General features: G+C 42.7%; 7 non-coding genes across 7 annotated transcripts; all 7 read left to right on the top strand.

Annotated features, from left to right (window-relative positions):
* Window positions 1-4,392: 4,392 nt before the first annotated feature.
* Window positions 4,393-4,474, top strand: trnas-gcu (transfer RNA serine (anticodon GCU)). Its single transcript has one exon. It is a non-coding gene; the product is annotated as a tRNA-Ser (tRNA).
* Window positions 4,475-5,929: 1,455 nt separating this feature from the next.
* On the top strand, window positions 5,930-6,011 carry trnas-gcu (transfer RNA serine (anticodon GCU)). The gene has a single exon. It is a non-coding gene; the product is annotated as a tRNA-Ser (tRNA).
* A 4,455-nt stretch (window positions 6,012-10,466) lies between these two features.
* trnas-gcu (transfer RNA serine (anticodon GCU)) lies at window positions 10,467-10,548 on the top strand. The gene has a single exon. It is a non-coding gene; the product is annotated as a tRNA-Ser (tRNA).
* A 1,455-nt stretch (window positions 10,549-12,003) lies between these two features.
* On the top strand, window positions 12,004-12,085 carry trnas-gcu (transfer RNA serine (anticodon GCU)). Its single transcript has one exon. It is a non-coding gene; the product is annotated as a tRNA-Ser (tRNA).
* Window positions 12,086-16,546: 4,461 nt separating this feature from the next.
* trnas-gcu (transfer RNA serine (anticodon GCU)) lies at window positions 16,547-16,628 on the top strand. Its single transcript has one exon. It is a non-coding gene; the product is annotated as a tRNA-Ser (tRNA).
* A 4,455-nt stretch (window positions 16,629-21,083) lies between these two features.
* Window positions 21,084-21,165, top strand: trnas-gcu (transfer RNA serine (anticodon GCU)). The gene has a single exon. It is a non-coding gene; the product is annotated as a tRNA-Ser (tRNA).
* A 1,455-nt stretch (window positions 21,166-22,620) lies between these two features.
* On the top strand, window positions 22,621-22,702 carry trnas-gcu (transfer RNA serine (anticodon GCU)). Its single transcript has one exon. It is a non-coding gene; the product is annotated as a tRNA-Ser (tRNA).
* The last annotated feature ends 3,057 nt before the right edge of the window (window positions 22,703-25,759 follow it).

Below are 25,759 nucleotides of genomic sequence, written 5' to 3' on the forward strand. Positions count from 1 at the left end.
CATTATCTCAAATGCTGTATTCTTGTCTCGTGTACTGACAAAAACGCTTACTAAGACTATCAACCAGGTGATTTAACATTGTAACCTGTTCTGAATGTCTTACCAACTTGAAATGACAGATTAGAAACAGATTATTGGGGAAAATATGATCATTCAGTGAGTGTCTAAGTATGGTGATAAGCCACCATGTGCTGTCAAGAAAAACCTCCTTCCTACTTGGCGGTGGCTCTATAACTCTCTGAACCATGCTGGAAGGAACACCATTTTTCTGTATAATATCAGTCCATGGCATAAAAACAAGGAAATCTATCATTTTTTAGAAGGGGACTTTGTCAAACTGAATTTCAAAACTTTCTCTACAAGACTTAAATCAAGATATAACAAATTTTCTGGAGAATGTGGGCATCGATCCCACTACTTCTCGCATGCTAAGCGAGCGCTCTACCATTTGAGCTAATTCCCCATCTACTGAGATCTCTGTAAATCACTCACTTGGCCAGTCTCCCCTTAGGGCCTGTGATGAGAGACTTCATTCATTTGTCTAGGCAATGTGATACATTTTAGGACAGAACATACATGCTGAGCAGGTTGTGAGGACTTGCCACAGAAACCACCCTTTCACAGGGGGATTAGCTCAAATGGTAGAGCGCTCGCTTTGCATGTGAGAGGTAGTGGGATCGATGCCCACATTCTCCACTATTGAACCCTCAATTGCTTCTTGTGAGTGACATCTATTTACTTCTACCTCAACATGAAACATCTCGGTATCAAACCTCTGCACACAGCTGTGCATAGTCTTGCTTTGGTTTCTTGAAAACCTGTCAAGTCTCTTTCCAGATCCTCTTTAAGTTCTAACTTAGTAGTGGGACGCGAGAGGTATTTCCACTCTCTGGCCCTTTGCATATCTTCACATTGCGTGTAACCCTAATGACTCACACTATAGTGAGGTGCTAAACACACCTTGACTCAAGAGGTCCCACACCCCACCAGTTTGTGGGGGGTTGAACAACCTGCATGTTTAACACAACAACTCTGCGTATAGGTGAAGATCCTAGAGAGATTAATTACCTGAAACCTCCCACAAGTCTTTTGGATTTAAAGAAGCCTCTTGGACGACCAGTGTAGCATCTTCAAGAAACACAAGCAAGGCCAGTTGCCTATGTGAGCAGGTACAAAACCAGAAAACATTAGTTAGAGTCCTGTAGTCCCCTAAATTGGTCTCCAGTAAAGAAATGATAACCAACTGTGGTCTGCACGCATGGGTTAGAAACCTTTTTTGTCAGCAATAGTTTTATCTTCTTCTGGGGTCCACAGCCCCTTGTCACCATTGTAACAACTCTCTTTAGAACAGGAAAAATTTCAATTTGAGGAGATAAACTTACCTCTGAATAGGACGAGGTGGCCGAGTGGCACGCGTGGGTTCGAATCCCATCCTCGTCGCAGCCAAGTTTACACAATATTGTTCTCTAATTGACTCCTTCAGCTTACTCTGCTGCATAAGATCATTATCTCAAATGCTGTATTCTTGTCTCGTGTACTGACAAAAACGCTTACTAAGACTATCAACCAGGTGATTTAACATTGTAACCTGTTCTGAATGTCTTACCAACTTGAAATGACAGATTAGAAACAGATTATTGGGGAAAATATGATCATTCAGTGAGTGTCTAAGTATGGTGATAAGCCACCATGTGCTGTCAAGAAAAACCTCCTTCCTACTTGGCGGTGGCTCTATAACTCTCTGAACCATGCTGGAAGGAACACCATTTTTCTGTATAATATCAGTCCATGGCATAAAAACAAGGAAATCTATCATTTTTTAGAAGGGGACTTTGTCAAACTGAATTTCAAAACTTTCTCTACCAGACTTAAATCAAGAAATAACAAATTTTCTGGAGAATGTGGGCATCGATCCCACTACTTCTCGCATGCTAAGCGAGCGCACTACCATTTGAGCTAATTCCCCATCTACTGAGATCTCTGTAAATCACTCACTTGGCCAGTCTCCCCTTAGGGCCTGTGATGAGAGACTTCATTCATTTGTCTAGGCAATGTGATACATTTTAGGACAGAACATACATGCTGAGCAGGTTGTGAGGTCTTGCCACAGAAACCACCCTTTCACAGGGGGATTAGCTCAAATGGTAGAGCGCTCGCTTTGCATGTGAGAGGTAGTGGGATCAATGCCCACATTCTCCACTATTGAACCCTCAACTGCTTCTTGTGAGTGACATCTATTTACTTCTACCTCAAGATGAAACTTCTCGGTATCAAACCTCTGCACACAGCTGTGCATAGTCTTGCTTTGGTTTCTTGAAAACCTGTCAAGTCTCTTTCCAGATCCTCTTTAAGTTCTAACTTAGTAGTGGGACGCGAGAGGTATTTCCACTCTCTGGCCCTTTGCATATCTTCACATTGCGTGTAACCCTAATGACTCACACTATAGTGAGGTGCTAAACACACCTTGACTCAAGAGGTCCCACACCCCACCAGTTTGTGGGGGGTTAAACAACCTGCATGTTTAACACAACAACTCTGCGTATAGGTGAAGATCCTAGAGAGATTAATTACCTGAAACCTCCCACAAGTCTTTTGGATTTAAAGAAGCCTCTTGGACGACCAGTGTAGCATCTTCAAGAAACACAAGCAAGGCCAGTTGCCTATGTGAGCAGGTACAAAACCAGAAAACATTAGTTAGAGTCCTGTAGTCCCCTAAATTGGTCTCCAGTAAAGAAATGATAACCAACTGTGGTCTGCACGCATGGGTTAGAAACCTTTTTTGTCAGCAATAGTTTTATCTTCTTCTGGGGTCCACAGCCCCTTGTCACCATTGTAACAACTCTCTTTAGAACAGGAAAAATTTCAATTTGAGGAGATAAACTTACCTCTGAATAGGACGAGGTGGCCGAGTGGCACGCGTGGGTTCGAATCCCATCCTCGTCGCAGCCAAGTTTACACAATATTGTTCTCTAATTGACTCCTTCAGCTTACTCTGCTGCATAAGATCATTATCTCAAATGCTGTATTCTTGTCTCGTGTACTGACAAAAACGCTTACTAAGACTATCAACCAGGTGATTTAACATTGTAACCTGTTCTGAATGTCTTACCAACTTGAAATGACAGATTAGAAACAGATTATTGTGGAAAAAATGATCATTCAGTGAGTGTCTAAGTATGGTGATAAGCCACCATGTGCTGTCAAGAAAAACCTCCTTCCTACTTGGCGGTGGCTCTATAACTCTCTGAACCATGCTGGAAGGAACACCATTTTTCTGTATAATATCAGTCCATGGCATAAAAACAAGGAAATCTATCATTTTTTAGAAGGGGACTTTGTCAAACTGAATTTCAAAACTTTCTCTACCAGACTTAAATCAAGAAATAACAAACTTTCTGGAGAATGTGGGCATCGATCCCACTACTTCTCGCATGCTAAGCGAGCTCTCTACCATTTGAGCTAATTCCCCATCTCCTGAGATCTCTGTAAATCACTCACTTGGCCAGTCTCCCCTTAGGGCCTGTGATGAGAGACTTCATTCATTTGTCTAGGCAATGTGATACATTTTAGGACAGAACATACATGCTGAGCAGGTTGTGAGGACTTGCCACAGAAACCACCCTTTCACAGGGGGATTAGCTCAAATGGTAGAGCGCTCGCTTTGCATGTGAGAGGTAGTGGGATCGATGCCCACATTCTCCACTATTGAACCCTCAATTGCTTCTTGTGAGTGACATCTATTTACTTCTACCTCAACATGAAACATCTCGGTATCAAACCTCTGCACACAGCTGTGCATAGTCTTGCTTTGGTTTCTTGAAAACCTGTCAAGTCTCTTTCCAGATCCTCTTCTAACTTAGTAGTGGGATGCGAGAGGTATTTCCACTCTCTGGCCCTTTGCATATCTTCACATTGCGTGTAACCCTAATGACTCACACTATAGTGAGGTGCTAAACACACCTTGACTCAAGAGGTCCCACACCCCACCAGTTTGTGGGGGGTTAAACAACCTGCATGTTTAACACAACAACTCTGCGTATAGGTGAAGATCCTAGAGAGATTAATTACCTGAAACCTCCCACAAGTCTTTTGGATTTAAAGAAGCCTCTTGGACGACCAGTGTAGCATCTTCAAGAAACACAAGCAAGGCCAGTTGCCTATGTGAGCAGGTACAAAACCAGAAAACATTAGTTAGAGTCCTGTAGTCCCCTAAATTGGTCTCCAGTAAAGAAATGATAACCAACTGTGGTCTGCACGCATGGGTTAGAAACCTTTTTTGTCAGCAATAGTTTTATCTTCTTCTGGGGTCCACAGCCCCTTGTCACCATTGTAACAACTCTCTTTAGAACAGGAAAAATTTCAATTTGAGGAGATAAACTTACCTCTGAATAGGACGAGGTGGCCGAGTGGTCAAGGCGATGGACTGCTAATCCGTTGTGCTCTGCACGCGTGGGTTCGAATCCCATCCTCGTCGCACCCAAGTTTACACAATATTGTTCTCTAATTGACTCCTTCAGCGTACTCTGCTTCATAAGATCATTATCTCAAATGCTGTATTCTTGTCTCGTGTACTGACAAAAACGCTTACTAAGACTATCAACCAGGTGATTTAACATTGTAACCTGTTCTGAATGTCTTACCAACTTGAAATGACAGATTAGAAACAGATTATTGGGGAAAATATGATCATTCAGTGAGTGTCTAAGTATGGTGATAAGCCACCATGTGCTGTCAAGAAAAACCTCCTTCCTACTTGGCGGTGGCTCTATAACTCTCTGAACCATGCTGGAAGGAACACCATTTTTCTGTATAATATCAGTCCATGGCATAAAAACAAGGAAATCTATCATTTTTTAGAAGGGGACTTTGTCAAACTGAATTTCAAAACTTTCTCTACCAGACTTAAATCAAGAAATAACAAATTTTCTGGAGAATGTGGGCATCGATCCCACTACTTCTCGCATGCTAAGCGAGCGCTCTACCATTTGAGCTAATTCCCCATCTACTGAGATCTCTGTAAATCACTCACTTGGCCAGTCTCCCCTTAGGGCCTGTGATGAGAGACTTCATTCATTTGTCTAGGCAATGTGATACATTTTAGGACAGAACATACATGCTGAGCAGGTTGTGAGGTCTTGCCACAGAAACCACCCTTTCACAGGGGGATTAGCTCAAATGGTAGAGCGCTCGCTTTGCACGTGAGAGGTAGTGGGATCGATGCCCACATTCTCCACTATTGAACCCTCAACTGCTTCTTGTGAGTGACATCTATTTACTTCTACCTCAAGATGAAACTTCTCGGTATCAAACCTCTGCACACAGCTGTGCATAGTCTTGCTTTGGTTTCTTGAAAACCTGTCAAGTCTCTTTCCAGATCCTCTTTAAGTTCTAACTTAGTAGTGGGACGCGAGAGGTATTTCCACTCTCTGGCCCTTTGCATATCTTCACATTGCGTGTAACCCTAATGACTCACACTATAGTGAGGTGCCAAACACACCTTGACTCAAGAGGTCCCACACCCCACCAGTTTGTGGGGGGTTAAACAACCTGCATGTTTAACACAACAACTCTGCGTATAGGTGAAGATCCTAGAGAGATTAATTACCTGAAACCTCCCACAAGTCTTTTGGATTTAAAGAAGCCTCTTGGACGACCAGTGTAGCATCTTCAAGAAACACAAGCAAGGCCAGTTGCCTATGTGAGCAGGTACAAAACCAGAAAACATTAGTTAGAGTCCTGTAGTCCCCTAAATTGGTCTCCAGTAAAGAAATGATAACCAACTGTGGTCTGCACGCATGGGTTAGAAACCTTTTTTGTCAGCAATAGTTTTATCTTCTTCTGGGGTCCACAGCCCCTTGTCACCATTGTAACAACTCTCTTTAGAACAGGAAAAATTTCAATTTGAGGAGATAATCTTACCTCTGAATAGGACGAGGTGGCCGAGTGGTCAAGGCGATGGACTGCTAATCCATTGTGCTCTGCACGCGTGGGTTCGAATCCCATCCTCGTCGCAGCCAAGTTTACACAATATTGTTCTCTAATTGACTCCTTCAGCTTACTCTGCTGCATAAGATCATTATCTCAAATGCTGTATTCTTGTCTCGTGTACTGACAAAAACGCTTACTAAGACTATCAACCAGGTGATTTAACATTGTAACCTGTTCTGAATGTCTTACCAACTTGAAATGACAGATTAGAAACAGATTATTGTGGAAAAAATGATCATTCAGTGAGTGTCTAAGTATGGTGATAAGCCACCATGTGCTGTCAAGAAAAACCTCCTTCCTACTTGGCGGTGGCTCTATAACTCTCTGAACCATGCTGGAAGGAACACCATTTTTCTGTATAATATCAGTCCATGGCATAAAAACAAGGAAATCTATCATTTTTTAGAAGGGGACTTTGTCAAACTGAATTTCAAAACTTTCTCTACCAGACTTAAATCAAGAAATAACAAATTTTCTGGAGAATGTGGGCATCGATCCCACTACTTCTCGCATGCTAAGCGAGCTCTCTACCATTTGAGCTAATTCCCCATCTCCTGAGATCTCTGTAAATCACTCACTTGGCCAGTCTCCCCTTAGGGCCTGTGATGAGAGACTTCATTCATTTGTCTAGGCAATGTGATACATTTTAGGACAGAACATACATGCTGAGCAGGTTGTGAGGACTTGCCACAGAAACCACCCTTTCACAGGGGGATTAGCTCAAATGGTAGAGCGCTCGCTTTGCATGTGAGAGGTAGTGGGATCGATGCCCACATTCTCCACTATTGAACCCTCAATTGCTTCTTGTGAGTGACATCTATTTACTTCTACCTCAACATGAAACATCTCGGTATCAAACCTCTGCACACAGCTGTGCATAGTCTTGCTTTGGTTTCTTGAAAACCTGTCAAGTCTCTTTCCAGATCCTCTTTAAGTTCTAACTTAGTAGTGGGACGCGAGAGGTATTTCCACTCTCTGGCCCTTTGCATATCTTCACATTGCGTGTAACCCTAATGACTCACACTATAGTGAGGTGCTAAACACACCTTGACTCAAGAGGTCCCACACCCCACCAGTTTGTGGGGGGTTGAACAACCTGCATGTTTAACACAACAACTCTGCGTATAGGTGAAGATCCTAGAGAGATTAATTACCTGAAACCTCCCACAAGTCTTTTGGATTTAAAGAAGCCTCTTGGACGACCAGTGTAGCATCTTCAAGAAACACAAGCAAGGCCAGTTGCCTATGTGAGCAGGTACAAAACCAGAAAACATTAGTTAGAGTCCTGTAGTCCCCTAAATTGGTCTCCAGTAAAGAAATGATAACCAACTGTGGTCTGCACGCATGGGTTAGAAACCTTTTTTGTCAGCAATAGTTTTATCTTCTTCTGGGGTCCACAGCCCCTTGTCACCATTGTAACAACTCTCTTTAGAACAGGAAAAATTTCAATTTGAGGAGATAAACTTACCTCTGAATAGGACGAGGTGGCCGAGTGGCACGCGTGGGTTCGAATCCCATCCTCGTCGCAGCCAAGTTTACACAATATTGTTCTCTAATTGACTCCTTCAGCTTACTCTGCTGCATAAGATCATTATCTCAAATGCTGTATTCTTGTCTCGTGTACTGACAAAAACGCTTACTAAGACTATCAACCAGGTGATTTAACATTGTAACCTGTTCTGAATGTCTTACCAACTTGAAATGACAGATTAGAAACAGATTATTGGGGAAAATATGATCATTCAGTGAGTGTCTAAGTATGGTGATAAGCCACCATGTGCTGTCAAGAAAAACCTCCTTCCTACTTGGCGGTGGCTCTATAACTCTCTGAACCATGCTGGAAGGAACACCATTTTTCTGTATAATATCAGTCCATGGCATAAAAACAAGGAAATCTATCATTTTTTAGAAGGGGACTTTGTCAAACTGAATTTCAAAACTTTCTCTACCAGACTTAAATCAAGAAATAACAAATTTTCTGGAGAATGTGGGCATCGATCCCACTACTTCTCGCATGCTAAGCGAGCGCACTACCATTTGAGCTAATTCCCCATCTACTGAGATCTCTGTAAATCACTCACTTGGCCAGTCTCCCCTTAGGGCCTGTGATGAGAGACTTCATTCATTTGTCTAGGCAATGTGATACATTTTAGGACAGAACATACATGCTGAGCAGGTTGTGAGGTCTTGCCACAGAAACCACCCTTTCACAGGGGGATTAGCTCAAATGGTAGAGCGCTCGCTTTGCATGTGAGAGGTAGTGGGATCGATGCCCACATTCTCCACTATTGAACCCTCAACTGCTTCTTGTGAGTGACATCTATTTACTTCTACCTCAAGATGAAACTTCTCGGTATCAAACCTCTGCACACAGCTGTGCATAGTCTTGCTTTGGTTTCTTGAAAACCTGTCAAGTCTCTTTCCAGATCCTCTTTAAGTTCTAACTTAGTAGTGGGACGCGAGAGGTATTTCCACTCTCTGGCCCTTTGCATATCTTCACATTGCGTGTAACCCTAATGACTCACACTATAGTGAGGTGCTAAACACACCTTGACTCAAGAGGTCCCACACCCCACCAGTTTGTGGGGGGTTAAACAACCTGCATGTTTAACACAACAACTCTGCGTATAGGTGAAGATCCTAGAGAGATTAATTACCTGAAACCTCCCACAAGTCTTTTGGATTTAAAGAAGCCTCTTGGACGACCAGTGTAGCATCTTCAAGAAACACAAGCAAGGCCAGTTGCCTATGTGAGCAGGTACAAAACCAGAAAACATTAGTTAGAGTCCTGTAGTCCCCTAAATTGGTCTCCAGTAAAGAAATGATAACCAACTGTGGTCTGCACGCATGGGTTAGAAACCTTTTTTGTCAGCAATAGTTTTATCTTCTTCTGGGGTCCACAGCCCCTTGTCACCATTGTAACAACTCTCTTTAGAACAGGAAAAATTTCAATTTGAGGAGATAAACTTACCTCTGAATAGGACGAGGTGGCCGAGTGGCACGCGTGGGTTCGAATCCCATCCTCGTCGCAGCCAAGTTTACACAATATTGTTCTCTAATTGACTCCTTCAGCTTACTCTGCTGCATAAGATCATTATCTCAAATGCTGTATTCTTGTCTCGTGTACTGACAAAAACGCTTACTAAGACTATCAACCAGGTGATTTAACATTGTAACCTGTTCTGAATGTCTTACCAACTTGAAATGACAGATTAGAAACAGATTATTGTGGAAAAAATGATCATTCAGTGAGTGTCTAAGTATGGTGATAAGCCACCATGTGCTGTCAAGAAAAACCTCCTTCCTACTTGGCGGTGGCTCTATAACTCTCTGAACCATGCTGGAAGGAACACCATTTTTCTGTATAATATCAGTCCATGGCATAAAAACAAGGAAATCTATCATTTTTTAGAAGGGGACTTTGTCAAACTGAATTTCAAAACTTTCTCTACCAGACTTAAATCAAGAAATAACAAACTTTCTGGAGAATGTGGGCATCGATCCCACTACTTCTCGCATGCTAAGCGAGCTCTCTACCATTTGAGCTAATTCCCCATCTCCTGAGATCTCTGTAAATCACTCACTTGGCCAGTCTCCCCTTAGGGCCTGTGATGAGAGACTTCATTCATTTGTCTAGGCAATGTGATACATTTTAGGACAGAACATACATGCTGAGCAGGTTGTGAGGACTTGCCACAGAAACCACCCTTTCACAGGGGGATTAGCTCAAATGGTAGAGCGCTCGCTTTGCATGTGAGAGGTAGTGGGATCGATGCCCACATTCTCCACTATTGAACCCTCAATTGCTTCTTGTGAGTGACATCTATTTACTTCTACCTCAACATGAAACATCTCGGTATCAAACCTCTGCACACAGCTGTGCATAGTCTTGCTTTGGTTTCTTGAAAACCTGTCAAGTCTCTTTCCAGATCCTCTTCTAACTTAGTAGTGGGATGCGAGAGGTATTTCCACTCTCTGGCCCTTTGCATATCTTCACATTGCGTGTAACCCTAATGACTCACACTATAGTGAGGTGCTAAACACACCTTGACTCAAGAGGTCCCACACCCCACCAGTTTGTGGGGGGTTAAACAACCTGCATGTTTAACACAACAACTCTGCGTATAGGTGAAGATCCTAGAGAGATTAATTACCTGAAACCTCCCACAAGTCTTTTGGATTTAAAGAAGCCTCTTGGACGACCAGTGTAGCATCTTCAAGAAACACAAGCAAGGCCAGTTGCCTATGTGAGCAGGTACAAAACCAGAAAACATTAGTTAGAGTCCTGTAGTCCCCTAAATTGGTCTCCAGTAAAGAAATGATAACCAACTGTGGTCTGCACGCATGGGTTAGAAACCTTTTTTGTCAGCAATAGTTTTATCTTCTTCTGGGGTCCACAGCCCCTTGTCACCATTGTAACAACTCTCTTTAGAACAGGAAAAATTTCAATTTGAGGAGATAAACTTACCTCTGAATAGGACGAGGTGGCCGAGTGGTCAAGGCGATGGACTGCTAATCCGTTGTGCTCTGCACGCGTGGGTTCGAATCCCATCCTCGTCGCACCCAAGTTTACACAATATTGTTCTCTAATTGACTCCTTCAGCGTACTCTGCTTCATAAGATCATTATCTCAAACGCTGTATTCTTGTCTCGTGTACTGACAAAAACGCTTACTAAGACTATCAACCAGGTGATTTAACATTGTAACCTGTTCTGAATGTCTTACCAACTTGAAATGACAGATTAGAAACAGATTATTGTGGAAAATATGATCATTCAGTGAGTGTCTAAGTATGGTGATAAGCCACCATGTGCTGTCAAGAAAAACCTCCTTCCTACTTGGCGGTGGCTCTATAACTCTCTGAACCATGCTGGAAGGAACACCATTTTTCTGTATAATATCAGTCCATGGCATAAAAACAAGGAAATCTATCATTTTTTAGAAGGGGACTTTGTCAAACTGAATTTCAAAACTTTCTCTACCAGACTTAAATCAAGAAATAACAAATTTTCTGGAGAATGTGGGCATCGATCCCACTACTTCTCGCATGCTAAGCGAGCGCTCTACCATTTGAGCTAATTCCCCATCTACTGAGATCTCTGTAAATCACTCACTTGGCCAGTCTCCCCTTAGGGCCTGTGATGAGAGACTTCATTCATTTGTCTAGGCAATGTGATACATTTTAGGACAGAACATACATGCTGAGCAGGTTGTGAGGTCTTGCCACAGAAACCACCCTTTCACAGGGGGATTAGCTCAAATGGTAGAGCGCTCGCTTTGCACGTGAGAGGTAGTGGGATCGATGCCCACATTCTCCACTATTGAACCCTCAACTGCTTCTTGTGAGTGACATCTATTTACTTCTACCTCAAGATGAAACTTCTCGGTATCAAACCTCTGCACACAGCTGTGCATAGTCTTGCTTTGGTTTCTTGAAAACCTGTCAAGTCTCTTTCCAGATCCTCTTTAAGTTCTAACTTAGTAGTGGGACGCGAGAGGTATTTCCACTCTCTGGCCCTTTGCATATCTTCACATTGCGTGTAACCCTAATGACTCACACTATAGTGAGGTGCCAAACACACCTTGACTCAAGAGGTCCCACACCCCACCAGTTTGTGGGGGGTTAAACAACCTGCATGTTTAACACAACAACTCTGCGTATAGGTGAAGATCCTAGAGAGATTAATTACCTGAAACCTCCCACAAGTCTTTTGGATTTAAAGAAGCCTCTTGGACGACCAGTGTAGCATCTTCAAGAAACACAAGCAAGGCCAGTTGCCTATGTGAGCAGGTACAAAACCAGAAAACATTAGTTAGAGTCCTGTAGTCCCCTAAATTGGTCTCCAGTAAAGAAATGATAACCAACTGTGGTCTGCACGCATGGGTTAGAAACCTTTTTTGTCAGCAATAGTTTTATCTTCTTCTGGGGTCCACAGCCCCTTGTCACCATTGTAACAACTCTCTTTAGAACAGGAAAAATTTCAATTTGAGGAGATAATCTTACCTCTGAATAGGACGAGGTGGCCGAGTGGTCAAGGCGATGGACTGCTAATCCATTGTGCTCTGCACGCGTGGGTTCGAATCCCATCCTCGTCGCAGCCAAGTTTACACAATATTGTTCTCTAATTGACTCCTTCAGCTTACTCTGCTGCATAAGATCATTATCTCAAATGCTGTATTCTTGTCTCGTGTACTGACAAAAACGCTTACTAAGACTATCAACCAGGTGATTTAACATTGTAACCTGTTCTGAATGTCTTACCAACTTGAAATGACAGATTAGAAACAGATTATTGTGGAAAAAATGATCATTCAGTGAGTGTCTAAGTATGGTGATAAGCCACCATGTGCTGTCAAGAAAAACCTCCTTCCTACTTGGCGGTGGCTCTATAACTCTCTGAACCATGCTGGAAGGAACACCATTTTTCTGTATAATATCAGTCCATGGCATAAAAACAAGGAAATCTATCATTTTTTAGAAGGGGACTTTGTCAAACTGAATTTCAAAACTTTCTCTACCAGACTTAAATCAAGAAATAACAAATTTTCTGGAGAATGTGGGCATCGATCCCACTACTTCTCGCATGCTAAGCGAGCTCTCTACCATTTGAGCTAATTCCCCATCTCCTGAGATCTCTGTAAATCACTCACTTGGCCAGTCTCCCCTTAGGGCCTGTGATGAGAGACTTCATTCATTTGTCTAGGCAATGTGATACATTTTAGGACAGAACATACATGCTGAGCAGGTTGTGAGGACTTGCCACAGAAACCACCCTTTCACAGGGGGATTAGCTCAAATGGTAGAGCGCTCGCTTTGCATGTGAGAGGTAGTGGGATCGATGCCCACATTCTCCACTATTGAACCCTCAATTGCTTCTTGTGAGTGACATCTATTTACTTCTACCTCAACATGAAACATCTCGGTATCAAACCTCTGCACACAGCTGTGCATAGTCTTGCTTTGGTTTCTTGAAAACCTGTCAAGTCTCTTTCCAGATCCTCTTTAAGTTCTAACTTAGTAGTGGGACGCGAGAGGTATTTCCACTCTCTGGCCCTTTGCATATCTTCACATTGCGTGTAACCCTAATGACTCACACTATAGTGAGGTGCTAAACACACCTTGACTCAAGAGGTCCCACACCCCACCAGTTTGTGGGGGGTTGAACAACCTGCATGTTTAACACAACAACTCTGCGTATAGGTGAAGATCCTAGAGAGATTAATTACCTGAAACCTCCCACAAGTCTTTTGGATTTAAAGAAGCCTCTTGGACGACCAGTGTAGCATCTTCAAGAAACACAAGCAAGGCCAGTTGCCTATGTGAGCAGGTACAAAACCAGAAAACATTAGTTAGAGTCCTGTAGTCCCCTAAATTGGTCTCCAGTAAAGAAATGATAACCAACTGTGGTCTGCACGCATGGGTTAGAAACCTTTTTTGTCAGCAATAGTTTTATCTTCTTCTGGGGTCCACAGCCCCTTGTCACCATTGTAACAACTCTCTTTAGAACAGGAAAAATTTCAATTTGAGGAGATAAACTTACCTCTGAATAGGACGAGGTGGCCGAGTGGCACGCGTGGGTTCGAATCCCATCCTCGTCGCAGCCAAGTTTACACAATATTGTTCTCTAATTGACTCCTTCAGCTTACTCTGCTGCATAAGATCATTATCTCAAATGCTGTATTCTTGTCTCGTGTACTGACAAAAACGCTTACTAAGACTATCAACCAGGTGATTTAACATTGTAACCTGTTCTGAATGTCTTACCAACTTGAAATGACAGATTAGAAACAGATTATTGGGGAAAATATGATCATTCAGTGAGTGTCTAAGTATGGTGATAAGCCACCATGTGCTGTCAAGAAAAACCTCCTTCCTACTTGGCGGTGGCTCTATAACTCTCTGAACCATGCTGGAAGGAACACCATTTTTCTGTATAATATCAGTCCATGGCATAAAAACAAGGAAATCTATCATTTTTTAGAAGGGGACTTTGTCAAACTGAATTTCAAAACTTTCTCTACCAGACTTAAATCAAGAAATAACAAATTTTCTGGAGAATGTGGGCATCGATCCCACTACTTCTCGCATGCTAAGCGAGCGCTCTACCATTTGAGCTAATTCCCCATCTACTGAGATCTCTGTAAATCACTCACTTGGCCAGTCTCCCCTTAGGGCCTGTGATGAGAGACTTCATTCATTTGTCTAGGCAATGTGATACATTTTAGGACAGAACATACATGCTGAGCAGGTTGTGAGGACTTGCCACAGAAACCACCCTTTCACAGGGGGATTAGCTCAAATGGTAGAGCGCTCGCTTTGCATGTGAGAGGTAGTGGGATCGATGCCCACATTCTCCACTATTGAACCCTCAATTGCTTCTTGTGAGTGACATCTATTTACTTCTACCTCAACATGAAACATCTCGGTATCAAACCTCTGCACACAGCTGTGCATAGTCTTGCTTTGGTTTCTTGAAAACCTGTCAAGTCTCTTTCCAGATCCTCTTTAAGTTCTAACTTAGTAGTGGGACGCGAGAGGTATTTCCACTCTCTGGCCCTTTGCATATCTTCACATTGCGTGTAACCCTAATGACTCACACTATAGTGAGGTGCTAAACACACCTTGACTCAAGAGGTCCCACACCCCACCAGTTTGTGGGGGGTTGAACAACCTGCATGTTTAACACAACAACTCTGCGTATAGGTGAAGATCCTAGAGAGATTAATTACCTGAAACCTCCCACAAGTCTTTTGGATTTAAAGAAGCCTCTTGGACGACCAGTGTAGCATCTTCAAGAAACACAAGCAAGGCCAGTTGCCTATGTGAGCAGGTACAAAACCAGAAAACATTAGTTAGAGTCCTGTAGTCCCCTAAATTGGTCTCCAGTAAAGAAATGATAACCAACTGTGGTCTGCACGCATGGGTTAGAAACCTTTTTTGTCAGCAATAGTTTTATCTTCTTCTGGGGTCCACAGCCCCTTGTCACCATTGTAACAACTCTCTTTAGAACAGGAAAAATTTCAATTTGAGGAGATAAACTTACCTCTGAATAGGACGAGGTGGCCGAGTGGCACGCGTGGGTTCGAATCCCATCCTCGTCGCAGCCAAGTTTACACAATATTGTTCTCTAATTGACTCCTTCAGCTTACTCTGCTGCATAAGATCATTATCTCAAATGCTGTATTCTTGTCTCGTGTACTGACAAAAACGCTTACTAAGACTATCAACCAGGTGATTTAACATTGTAACCTGTTCTGAATGTCTTACCAACTTGAAATGACAGATTAGAAACAGATTATTGGGGAAAATATGATCATTCAGTGAGTGTCTAAGTATGGTGATAAGCCACCATGTGCTGTCAAGAAAAACCTCCTTCCTACTTGGCGGTGGCTCTATAACTCTCTGAACCATGCTGGAAGGAACACCATTTTTCTGTATAATATCAGTCCATGGCATAAAAACAAGGAAATCTATCATTTTTTAGAAGGGGACTTTGTCAAACTGAATTTCAAAACTTTCTCTACCAGACTTAAATCAAGAAATAACAAATTTTCTGGAGAATGTGGGCATCGATCCCACTACTTCTCGCATGCTAAGCGAGCGCTCTACCATTTGAGCTAATTCCCCATCTACTGAGATCTCTGTAAATCACTCACTTGGCCAGTCTCCCCTTAGGGCCTGTGATGAGAGACTTCATTCATTTGTCTAGGCAATGTGATACATTTTAGGACAGAACATACATGCTGAGCAGGTTGTGAGGTCTTGCCACAGAAACCACCCTTTCACAGGGGGATTAGCTCAAATGGTAGAGCGCTCGCTTTGCACGTGAGAGGTAGTGGGATCGATGCCCACATTCTCCACTATTGAACCCTCAACTGCTTCTTGTGAGTGACATCTATTTACTTCTACCTCAAGATGAAACTTCTCGGTATCAAACCTCTGCACACAGCTGTGCATAGTCTTGCTTTGGTTTCTTGAAAACCTGTCAAGTCTCTTTCCAGATCCTCTTTAAGTTCTAACTTAGTAGTGGGACGCGAGAGGTATTTCCACTCTCTGGCCCTTTGCATATCTTCACATTGCGTGTAACCCTAATGACTCACACTATAGTGAGGTGCCAAACACACCTTGACTCAAGAGGTCCCACACCCCACCAGTTTGTGGGGGGTTAAACAACCTGCATGTTTAACACAACAACTCTGCGTATAGGTGAAGATCCTAGAGAGATTAATTACCTGAAACCTCCCACAAGTCTTTTGGATTTAAAGAAGCCTCTTGGACGACCAGTGTAGCATCTTCAAGAAACACAAGCAAGGCCAGTTGCCTATGTGAGCAGGTACAAAACCAGAAAACATTAGTTAGAGTCCTGTAGTCCCCTAAATTGGTCTCCAGTAAAGAAATGATAACCAACTGTGGTCTGCACGCATGGGTTAGAAACCTTTTTTGTCAGCAATAGTTTTATCTTCTTCTGGGGTCCACAGCCCCTTGTCACCATTGTAACAACTCTCTTTAGAACAGGAAAAATTTCAATTTGAGGAGATAAACTTACCTCTGAATAGGACGAGGTGGCCGAGTGGTCAAGGCGATGGACTGCTAATCCATTGTGCTCTGCACGCGTGGGTTCGAATCCCATCCTCGTCGCAGCCAAGTTTACACAATATTGTTCTCTAATTGACTCCTTCAGCTTACTCTGCTGCATAAGATCATTATCTCAAATGCTGTATTCTTGTCTCGTGTACTGACAAAAACGCTTACTAAGACTATCAACCAGGTGATTTAACATTGTAACCTGTTCTGAATGTCTTACCAACTTGAAATGACAGATTAGAAACAGATTATTGTGGAAAAAATGATCATTCAGTGAGTGTCTAAGTATGGTGATAAGCCACCATGTGCTGTCAAGAAAAACCTCCTTCCTACTTGGCGGTGGCTCTATAACTCTCTGAACCATGCTGGAAGGAACACCATTTTTCTGTATAATATCAGTCCATGGCATAAAAACAAGGAAATCTATCATTTTTTAGAAGGGGACTTTGTCAAACTGAATTTCAAAACTTTCTCTACCAGACTTAAATCAAGAAATAACAAATTTTCTGGAGAATGTGGGCATCGATCCCACTACTTCTCGCATGCTAAGCGAGCGCTCTACCATTTGAGCTAATTCCCCATCTACTGAGATCTCTGTAAATCACTCACTTGGCCAGTCTCCCCTTAGGGCCTGTGATGAGAGACTTCATTCATTTGTCTAGGCAATGTGATACATTTTAGGACAGAACATACATGCTGAGCAGGTTGTGAGGACTTGCCACAGAAACCACCCTTTCACAGGGGGATTAGCTCAAATGGTAGAGCGCTCGCTTTGCATGTGAGAGGTAGTGGGATCGATGCCCACATTCTCCACTATTGAACCCTCAATTGCTTCTTGTGAGTGACATCTATTTACTTCTACCTCAACATGAAACATCTCGGTATCAAACCTCTGCACACAGCTGTGCATAGTCTTGCTTTGGTTTCTTGAAAACCTGTCAAGTCTCTTTCCAGATCCTCTTTAAGTTCTAACTTAGTAGTGGGACGCGAGAGGTATTTCCACTCTCTGGCCCTTTGCATATCTTCACATTGCGTGTAACCCTAATGACTCACACTATAGTGAGGTGCTAAACACACCTTGACTCAAGAGGTCCCACACCCCACCAGTTTGTGGGGGGTTGAACAACCTGCATGTTTAACACAACAACTCTGCGTATAGGTGAAGATCCTAGAGAGATTAATTACCTGAAACCTCCCACAAGTCTTTTGGATTTAAAGAAGCCTCTTGGACGACCAGTGTAGCATCTTCAAGAAACACAAGCAAGGCCAGTTGCCTATGTGAGCAGGTACAAAACCAGAAAACATTAGTTAGAGTCCTGTAGTCCCCTAAATTGGTCTCCAGTAAAGAAATGATAACCAACTGTGGTCTGCACGCATGGGTTAGAAACCTTTTTTGTCAGCAATAGTTTTATCTTCTTCTGGGGTCCACAGCCCCTTGTCACCATTGTAACAACTCTCTTTAGAACAGGAAAAATTTCAATTTGAGGAGATAAACTTACCTCTGAATAGGACGAGGTGGCCGAGTGGCACGCGTGGGTTCGAATCCCATCCTCGTCGCAGCCAAGTTTACACAATATTGTTCTCTAATTGACTCCTTCAGCTTACTCTGCTGCATAAGATCATTATCTCAAATGCTGTATTCTTGTCTCGTGTACTGACAAAAACGCTTACTAAGACTATCAACCAGGTGATTTAACATTGTAACCTGTTCTGAATGTCTTACCAACTTGAAATGACAGATTAGAAACAGATTATTGGGGAAAATATGATCATTCAGTGAGTGTCTAAGTATGGTGATAAGCCACCATGTGCTGTCAAGAAAAACCTCCTTCCTACTTGGCGGTGGCTCTATAACTCTCTGAACCATGCTGGAAGGAACACCATTTTTCTGTATAATATCAGTCCATGGCATAAAAACAAGGAAATCTATCATTTTTTAGAAGGGGACTTTGTCAAACTGAATTTCAAAACTTTCTCTACCAGACTTAAATCAAGAAATAACAAATTTTCTGGAGAATGTGGGCATCGATCCCACTACTTCTCGCATGCTAAGCGAGCGCACTACCATTTGAGCTAATTCCCCATCTACTGAGATCTCTGTAAATCACTCACTTGGCCAGTCTCCCCTTAGGGCCTGTGATGAGAGACTTCATTCATTTGTCTAGGCAATGTGATACATTTTAGGACAGAATATACATGCTGAGCAGGTTGTGAGGTCTTGCCACAGAAACCACCCTTTCACAGGGGGATTAGCTCAAATGGTAGAGCGCTCGCTTTGCATGTGAGAGGTAGTGGGATCGATGCCCACATTCTCCACTATTGAACCCTCAACTGCTTCTTGTGAGTGACATCTATTTACTTCTACCTCAAGATGAAACTTCTCGGTATCAAACCTCTGCACACAGCTGTGCATAGTCTTGCTTTGGTTTCTTGAAAACCTGTCAAGTCTCTTTCCAGATCCTCTTTAAGTTCTAACTTAGTAGTGGGACGCGAGAGGTATTTCCACTCTCTGGCCCTTTGCATATCTTCACATTGCGTGTAACCCTAATGACTCACACTATAGTGAGGTGCTAAACACACCTTGACTCAAGAGGTCCCACACCCCACCAGTTTGTGGGGGGTTAAACAACCTGCATGTTTAACACAACAACTCTGCGTATAGGTGAAGATCCTAGAGAGATTAATTACCTGAAACCTCCCACAAGTCTTTTGGATTTAAAGAAGCCTCTTGGACGACCAGTGTAGCATCTTCAAGAAACACAAGCAAGGCCAGTTGCCTATGTGAGCAGGTACAAAACCAGAAAACATTAGTTAGAGTCCTGTAGTCCCCTAAATTGGTCTCCAGTAAAGAAATGATAACCAACTGTGGTCTGCACGCATGGGTTAGAAACCTTTTTTGTCAGCAATAGTTTTATCTTCTTCTGGGGTCCACAGCCCCTTGTCACCATTGTAACAACTCTCTTTAGAACAGGAAAAATTTCAATTTGAGGAGATAAACTTACCTCTGAATAGGACGAGGTGGCCGAGTGGCACGCGTGGGTTCGAATCCCATCCTCGTCGCAGCCAAGTTTACACAATATTGTTCTCTAATTGACTCCTTCAGCTTACTCTGCTGCATAAGATCATTATCTCAAATGCTGTATTCTTGTCTCGTGTACTGACAAAAACGCTTACTAAGACTATCAACCAGGTGATTTAACATTGTAACCTGTTCTGAATGTCTTACCAACTTGAAATGACAGATTAGAAACAGATTATTGTGGAAAAAATGATCATTCAGTGAGTGTCTAAGTATGGTGATAAGCCACCATGTGCTGTCAAGAAAAACCTCCTTCCTACTTGGCGGTGGCTCTATAACTCTCTGAACCATGCTGGAAGGAACACCATTTTTCTGTATAATATCAGTCCATGGCATAAAAACAAGGAAATCTATCATTTTTTAGAAGGGGACTTTGTCAAACTGAATTTCAAAACTTTCTCTACCAGACTTAAATCAAGAAATAACAAACTTTCTGGAGAATGTGGGCATCGATCCCACTACTTCTCGCATGCTAAGCGAGCTCTCTACCATTTGAGCTAATTCCCCATCTCCTGAGATCTCTGTAAATCACTCACTTGGCCAGTCTCCCCTTAGGGCCTGTGATGAGAGACTTCATTCATTTGTCTAGGCAATGTGATACATTTTAGGACAGAACATACATGCTGAGCAGGTTGTGAGGACTTGCCACAGAAACCACCCTTTCACAGGGGGATTAGCTCAAATGGTAGAGCGCTCGCTTTGCATGTGAGAGGTAGTGGGATCGATGCCCACATTCTCCACTATTGAACCCTCAATTGCTTCTTGTGAGTGACATCTATTTACTTCTACCTCAACATGAAACATCTCGGTATCAAACCTCTGCACACAGCTGTGCATAGTCTTGCTTTGGTTTCTTGAAAACCTGTCAAGTCTCTTTCCAGATCCTCTTCTAACTTAGTAGTGGGATGCGAGAGGTATTTCCACTCTCTGGCCCTTTGCATATCTTCACATTGCGTGTAACCCTAATGACTCACACTATAGTGAGGTGCTAAACACACCTTGACTCAAGAGGTCCCACACCCCACCAGTTTGTGGGGGGTTAAACAACCTGCATGTTTAACACAACAACTCTGCGTATAGGTGAAGATCCTAGAGAGATTAATTACCTGAAACCTCCCACAAGTCTTTTGGATTTAAAGAAGCCTCTTGGACGACCAGTGTAGCATCTTCAAGAAACACAAGCAAGGCCAGTTGCCTATGTGAGCAGGTACAAAACCAGAAAACATTAGTTAGAGTCCTGTAGTCCCCTAAATTGGTCTCCAGTAAAGAAATGATAACCAACTGTGGTCTGCACGCATGGGTTAGAAACCTTTTTTGTCAGCAATAGTTTTATCTTCTTCTGGGGTCCACAGCCCCTTGTCACCATTGTAACAACTCTCTTTAGAACAGGAAAAATTTCAATTTGAGGAGATAAACTTACCTCTGAATAGGACGAGGTGGCCGAGTGGTCAAGGCGATGGACTGCTAATCCATTGTGCTCTGCACGCGTGGGTTCGAATCCCATCCTCGTCGCAGCCAAGTTTACACAATATTGTTCTCTAATTGACTCCTTCAGCTTACTCTGCTGCATAAGATCATTATCTCAAATGCTGTATTCTTGTCTCGTGTACTGACAAAAACGCTTACTAAGACTATCAACCAGGTGATTTAACATTGTAACCTGTTCTGAATGTCTTACCAACTTGAAATGACAGATTAGAAACAGATTATTGTGGAAAAAATGATCATTCAGTGAGTGTCTAAGTATGGTGATAAGCCACCATGTGCTGTCAAGAAAAACCTCCTTCCTACTTGGCGGTGGCTCTATAACTCTCTGAACCATGCTGGAAGGAACACCATTTTTCTGTATAATATCAGTCCATGGCATAAAAACAAGGAAATCTATCATTTTTTAGAAGGGGACTTTGTCAAACTGAATTTCAAAACTTTCTCTACCAGACTTAAATCAAGAAATAACAAATTTTCTGGAGAATGTGGGCATCGATCCCACTACTTCTCGCATGCTAAGCGAGCGCTCTACCATTTGAGCTAATTCCCCATCTACTGAGATCTCTGTAAATCACTCACTTGGCCAGTCTCCCCTTAGGGCCTGTGATGAGAGACTTCATTCATTTGTCTAGGCAATGTGATACATTTTAGGACAGAACATACATGCTGAGCAGGTTGTGAGGACTTGCCACAGAAACCACCCTTTCACAGGGGGATTAGCTCAAATGGTAGAGCGCTCGCTTTGCATGTGAGAGGTAGTGGGATCGATGCCCACATTCTCCACTATTGAACCCTCAATTGCTTCTTGTGAGTGACATCTATTTACTTCTACCTCAAGATGAAACTTCTCGGTATCAAACCTCTGCACACAGCTGTGCATAGTCTTGCTTTGGTTTCTTGAAAACCTGTCAAGTCTCTTTCCAGATCCTCTTTAAGTTCTAACTTAGTAGTGGGACGCGAGAGGTATTTCCACTCTCTGGCCCTTTGCATATCTTCACATTGCGTGTAACCCTAATGACTCACACTATAGTGAGGTGCTAAACACACCTTGACTCAAGAGGTCCCACACCCCACCAGTTTGTGGGGGGTTAAACAACCTGCATGTTTAACACAACAACTCTGCGTATAGGTGAAGATCCTAGAGAGATTAATTACCTGAAACCTCCCACAAGTCTTTTGGATTTAAAGAAGCCTCTTGGACGACCAGTGTAGCATCTTCAAGAAACACAAGCAAGGCCAGTTGCCTATGTGAGCAGGTACAAAACCAGAAAACATTAGTTAGAGTCCTGTAGTCCCCTAAATTGGTCTCCAGTAAAGAAATGATAACCAACTGTGGTCTGCACGCATGGGTTAGAAACCTTTTTTGTCAGCAATAGTTTTATCTTCTTCTGGGGTCCACAGCCCCTTGTCACCATTGTAACAACTCTCTTTAGAACAGGAAAAATTTCAATTTGAGGAGATAAACTTACCTCTGAATAGGACGAGGTGGCCGAGTGGTCAAGGCGATGGACTGCTAATCCATTGTGCTCTGCACGCATGGGTTCGAATCCCATCCTCGTCGCAGCCAAGTTTACACAATATTGTTCTCTAATTGACTCCTTCAGCTTACTCTGCTGCATAAGATCATTATCTCAAATGCTGTATTCTTGTCTCGTGTACTGACAAAAACGCTTACTAAGACTATCAACCAGGTGATTTAACATTGTAACCTGTTCTGAATGTCTTACCAACTTGAAATGACAGATTAGAAACAGATTATTGTGGAAAATATGATCATTCAGTGAGTGTCTAAGTATGGTGATAAGCCACCATGTGCTGTCAAGAAAAACCTCCTTCCTACTTGGCGGTGGCTCTATAACTCTCTGAACCATGCTGGAAGGAACACCATTTTTCTGTATAATATCAGTCCATGGCATAAAAACAAGGAAATCTATCATTTTTTAGAAGGGGACTTTGTCAAACTGAATTTCAAAACTTTCTCTACCAGACTTAAATCAAGAAATAACAAATTTTCTGGAGAATGTGGGCATCGATCCCACTACTTCTCGCATGCTAAGCGAGCGCTCTACCATTTGAGCTAATTCCCCATCTCCTGAGATCTCTGTAAATCACTCACTTGGCCAGTCTCCCCTTAGGGCCTGTGATGAGAGACTTCATTCATTTGTCTAGGCAATGTGATACATTTTAGGACAGAACATACATGCTGAGCAGGTTGTGAGGACTTGCCACAGAAACCACCCTTTCACAGGGGGATTAGCTCAAATGGTAGAGCGCTCGCTTTGCATGTGAGAGGTAGTGGGATCGATGCCCACATTCTCCACTATTGAACCCTCAATTGCTTCTTGTGAGTGACATCTATTTACTTCTACCTCAAGATGAAACTTCTCGGTATCAAACCTCTGCACACAGCTGTGCATAGTCTTGCTTTGGTTTCTTGAAAACCTGTCAAGTCTCTTTCCAGATCCTCTTTAAGTTCTAACTTAGTAGTGGGACGCGAGAGGTATTTCCACTCTCTGGCCCTTTGCATATCTTCACATTGCGTGTAACCCTAATGACTCACACTATAGTGAGGTGCTAAACACACCTTGACTCAAGAGGTCCCACACCCCACCAGTTTGTGGGGGGTTAAACAACCTGCATGTTTAACACAACAACTCTGCGTATAGGTGAAGATCCTAGAGAGATTAATTACCTGAAACCTCCCACAAGTCTTTTGGATTTAAAGAAGCCTCTTGGACGACCAGTGTAGCATCTTCAAGAAACACAAGCAAGGCCAGTTGCCTATGTGAGCAGGTACAAAACCAGAAAACATTAGTTAGAGTCCTGTAGTCCCCTAAATTGGTCTCCAGTAAAGAAATGATAACCAACTGTGGTCTGCACGCATGGGTTAGAAACCTTTTTTGTCAGCAATAGTTTTATCTTCTTCTGGGGTCCACAGCCCCTTGTCACCATTGTAACAACTCTCTTTAGAACAGGAAAAATTTCAATTTGAGGAGATAAACTTACCTCTGAATAGGACGAGGTGGCCGAGTGGCACGCGTGGGTTCGAATCCCATCCTCGTCGCAGCCAAGTTTACACAATATTGTTCTCTAATTGACTCCTTCAGCTTACTCTGCTGCATAAGATCATTATCTCAAATGCTGTATTCTTGTCTCGTGTACTGACAAAAACGCTTACTAAGACTATCAACCAGGTGATTTAACATTGTAACCTGTTCTGAATGTCTTACCAACTTGAAATGACAGATTAGAAACAGATTATTGGGGAAAATATGATCATTCAGTGAGTGTCTAAGTATGGTGATAAGCCACCATGTGCTGTCAAGAAAAACCTCCTTCCTACTTGGCGGTGGCTCTATAACTCTCTGAACCATGCTGGAAGGAACACCATTTTTCTGTATAATATCAGTCCATGGCATAAAAACAAGGAAATCTATCATTTTTTAGAAGGGGACTTTGTCAAACTGAATTTCAAAACTTTCTCTACCAGACTTAAATCAAGAAATAACAAATTTTCTGGAGAATGTGGGCATCGATCCCACTACTTCTCGCATGCTAAGCGAGCTCTCTACCATTTGAGCTAATTCCCCATCTCCTGAGATCTCTGTAAATCACTCAGTTGGCCAGTCTCCCCTTAGGGCCTGTGATGAGAGACTTCATTCATTTGTCTAGGCAATGTGATACATTTTAGGACAGAACATACATGCTGAGCAGGTTGTGAGGACTTGCCACAGAAACCACCCTTTCACAGGGGGATTAGCTCAAATGGTAGAGCGCTCGCTTTGCATGTGAGAGGTAGTGGGATCGATGCCCACATTCTCCACTATTGAACCCTCAATTGCTTCTTGTGAGTGACATCTATTTACTTCTACCTCAAGATGAAACTTCTCGGTATCAAACCTCTGCACACAGCTGTGCATAGTCTTGCTTTGGTTTCTTGAAAACCTGTCAAGTCTCTTTCCAGATCCTCTTTAAGTTCTAACTTAGTAGTGGGACGCGAGAGGTATTTCCACTCTCTGGCCCTTTGCATATCTTCACATTGCGTGTAACCCTAATGACTCACACTATAGTGAGGTGCTAAACACACCTTGACTCAAGAGGTCCCACACCCCACCAGTTTGTGGGGGGTTAAACAACCTGCATGTTTAACACAACAACTCTGCGTATAGGTGAAGATCCTAGAGAGATTAATTACCTGAAACCTCCCACAAGTCTTTTGGATTTAAAGAAGCCTCTTGGACGACCAGTGTAGCATCTTCAAGAAACACAAGCAAGGCCAGTTGCCTATGTGAGCAGGTACAAAACCAGAAAACATTAGTTAGAGTCCTGTAGTCCCCTAAATTGGTCTCCAGTAAAGAAATGATAACCAACTGTGGTCTGCACGCATGGGTTAGAAACCTTTTTTGTCAGCAATAGTTTTATCTTCTTCTGGGGTCCACAGCCCCTTGTCACCATTGTAACAACTCTCTTTAGAACAGGAAAAATTTCAATTTGAGGAGATAAACTTACCTCTGAATAGGACGAGGTGGCCGAGTGGCACGCGTGGGTTCGAATCCCATCCTCGTCGCAGCCAAGTTTACACAATATTGTTCTCTAATTGACTCCTTCAGCTTACTCT

Source organism: Limanda limanda, chromosome 17, assembly GCF_963576545.1.
Source record: "Limanda limanda chromosome 17, fLimLim1.1, whole genome shotgun sequence".
Lineage (NCBI taxonomy): Eukaryota > Metazoa > Chordata > Actinopteri > Pleuronectiformes > Pleuronectidae > Limanda > Limanda limanda.